We start from the raw sequence: 3,519 nt of genomic DNA on the forward strand, positions 1-3,519 counted from the left end.
GGTAAGAATCTTTGCCTTCTTGAAATTGAGATACAATCCATATTGAAGACTGTATTCCTTGATCTTCTGCAATAAGTTTTTCAAGTCCTCCCTTTCAGGAGGCAAGTTTGTGTCATAAGCATAACACAGCTAAGTAATGAATTTTCTTCTGATCTTGATGCAAAATTCTCTATAGATTCAAGATTCTTGAATAATTTAGTCATTATACATATTTTATAGATATGCATAAAGAATACAAACCTGATATGCATCTTTCTTAATTTTAAACTATGTATTGTTTCCTTGCTCTGTTCTCATGACTGCATCTTGGTCTAGGTTTGGTTTTGTATGAGCATAGATAAGTGTTCTGGGATTCCCATTCTCCTTAATGTTAGTCATAACATGTTATGATCCACACAGTCAAATGAATTAGCATAGTCAATATAGCATACACAGACATTCTTCTAGTTTGGGGTGTTTTTTTTTAAAGTGTTCAAACATTTACTTTAATTTTTTTTTTTTAAATACTACTGATAAAGGAGAACTTGCTGCAAAATCAACTCAGGTTGGCTGCTTTGAAAATGCATACAACATATTTTGTTACATATATTCCAAACAAATGCAAAACTAAGTTTTAGGACGTGAACTCCCTTTTTCCAGGGAGGGCCTAGTTTCTCTGTTGCAATCTGGCAGCTTTGAACTTTGAAACCCTCTTTGTAGAGTCTTCTGTTCTTTCTGACAGAATTTCTTTTCGCTCTGGAATAGTGGGTAGCACAGGATGAGCAATGGCTGGGTGTGGAGTTGAGGACGATAAAAATTCTTTTTCTATTACAGTTCCAGAAAAAGCCTCAGGTGCTCCCGGTAGGGGCAAAGGTTTCTTCTGGTAAGTTTCTTGTTGTGACTCTTCCAAGGCGTTCTCGTTGGAGTCGCTACAAGCCACTTCCTCATAGCTGATACTCCTCAGCACTCCTCGGCTATCATCAAATTCTGCAGCGCTGCTTTCACTGGTTATCGCTGCAAACGCTGTTCTCTCTGCTTCTAGACTTCAGAATTGACTTACGGGGAAAATATTCACCGTTCACAATATCAACAAAGACTCTATAAATGTCTGCAGGCCTCCTGATCGTAGGCAGCTCGTGGCCACCGCTACCACTGTTCTTTCGTTTCCGCTTGGCTTCTTCCTTTTTTTCACTGAATTTTACAGTAGTATTTTTTCCAGTATTTATTCGAACCCTTTTTGGTTCGACAGTATGACAAAAATACATGGTAGGTACAGAATTATCATCAACCCCTAAAGCATCAGGTTCCTCACTGTCGTCATCATCATCATCATGACTGTGATAAGAATTTGAACCATTCACTGGATAATTTAAATGACTGTTCTCTTGATCACCAAGGAACTCCGAATCCTTAAGACAATTGCCGGTTAGAAGAGAGTCAGGCACTGCATGCCTCACATTCACGTTAGTGCTCGGATCCTCCTTTTCTTCTTCAGAAGAAGTTGTATCTTTCCCATTTGCAATCACAGGATTAGGGCTATCACGTTCTCCCAGTGATAATTCTTGTCTCTCCAGTTCTTCAAGTCGAGCCCACAGTTCCTGATCCTCAAAAAAATCCTGGGATTTTACATCATTTGCAAAATCTGCTTCACAAAGATCTGGTTTTGGTTTGGAGTGAGGTTTATGAGCAATTCGATGTTTTACTTTAAATTCAGAGTCACTTTTAACTTCTTCTCTTATGTCAACAATATCACCTGCAGCATCACTCATTTTCTGCAAATCTTCTGTGAATTCAACTCTGGACTCAAAATTTTTCATCACTTTCTTTAAGTCATCTATAGTTTTTCTCACATGTTCTTTCCTGTGCTCGACCAATCCTACAGCCTGCTTTGCTGAGCACTTTGCAAACCAGTTGTCCCCAAGTAGAAGAGTGACTTCGTTAGTGTGCACAAGTTTTCCTGGCATGAACGCAAAGGGACCAAATGGCACCATGATATTATAACACAACTTATCAGGCAATGTCTTGAGTCTTTCTTGAAGGGCATTATAGTCATTATCTACTTTCTTCCTTTTCCTGCTCCTCGCGAAGCCGCACCAACTCTGGGGCGCACAACGGCGCCAAGGCCGAGGCTTGGGGCCCGGAGTCCGGCAAGGCCTCCATAGTAAGGGTGCCGGGGAACGGTGAGACAGGCGGGCCTCAGCGGGGCGAAGGAGTCCTAAACAAGTTTTATGGAAACGGGGAGGCCGGTGGCTGCCCAGCTCCCGCGTGTTCGCCCTCATCCACTGCGCACACCGGGCTGAGGAGGCCGCGTTCGCGCTCTCCGCTGCTGCGGTGGCTGCTGCTCGTGTCCGGCTGCCCTCGACTGCATCTCACACGCGCATGCCGCCAGCTGCTGCCACCGCCGCCTTGGGCTCCAAGCAGCAGGCCCACCGGCAAAGTGCACTAGTTTTGGTTTTTGTCGTGTTTTTTTTAAGTTTCAACGAGGGTCCATTTGATCAAAGCCTCTTTTAAAGCCTGTTTACACTTCTGGCAGTTCCTTATCTATGTAATGGTGTAGTTTTTGAAATATCTTCAGCAGTATTTTTCTTTTATATGATATTAATAATATTGTTCAATGGTTTACACATTGTCTGATCACCTTTCTTTAGAATTGAAATAAATATAAACTTTTTCCAATCCATTGCTCAGAGAGTTGTCCTCCAAATTTCTTGACATACACTGGTCAGCGTGCCTAAGAATATATCTGTTAGTTGAAACATGTTGACCTGTATGTAATAATTCCTCTGTCATTATATATTGCCAATGCCTTCAGTGCAGCTTCAAATTCTTCCTTCATTACCATTGACTCTTGTTCTTATGATGCTTTCTGAAATTTTTCAGTGTAAATCAATTCTTTTTTTTTACAGTGATTCTTTGTATTCCTTTCATGTTCTTTTGATGCTTCTTGGATCATGGAACATATTATCCAATACATCTTTCAATATTGCAACATGAGACTTAAATTTGTCTGTTTTATCAGCTTGAGAAAGGTAAACAAGTTCTTTTTTTTTCTTTTCCATTTTCCAATTTCATCTCTCTGCACTAGCCTGTTGTGTTCCAGAAGAGAGGCTTTTTGGATTAATAGGTGGTTGGAAGCTAGAAGACTCCTTTTAAAAGCAGTTGAGATACAGAAGGCACGTCTTTTAATATAAAGTCACTACAGGAGTGGAAGCCTCTTATTTAAAGCAGTTGCAATAGATCTTTGCAATAGGTAGATCTTTTTGATTAACAGTCATTTGGGCCCTCAGGCCTGTGGCCATACACCTTGTGTTAATCACTAGCACTAAGAACTAGCTTGAGACTTCAATGTTACATTAATATCTACATGTGAGATATTATACTAGACTCTCAACCATGAGTTTCAAACAGAGTTCTCCATCACCCTCCCAGGATCACATCCTGCCACATCTATGAAGGCTTAAATGATACCTGGTAACAAGATAGTCATATGCCTGATTTACTGTTATAACTCTGAATTGTCAGTTTGTTGTATTTGGAGAA

General features: G+C 40.6%; 1 pseudogene; it reads right to left on the minus strand.

Annotated features, from left to right (window-relative positions):
- Positions 1-646: 646 nt before the first annotated feature.
- Positions 647-2,139, minus strand: LOC102847133 (annotated as a pseudogene).
- Between the last annotated feature and the right edge of the window lie 1,380 nt (positions 2,140-3,519).

The sequence above is a fragment of the Elephantulus edwardii genome, unplaced genomic scaffold (genome assembly GCF_000299155.1).
Source record: "Elephantulus edwardii isolate Elephantulus edwardi_28Jun2011 unplaced genomic scaffold, EleEdw1.0 scaffold00205, whole genome shotgun sequence".
NCBI lineage: Eukaryota > Metazoa > Chordata > Mammalia > Macroscelidea > Macroscelididae > Elephantulus > Elephantulus edwardii.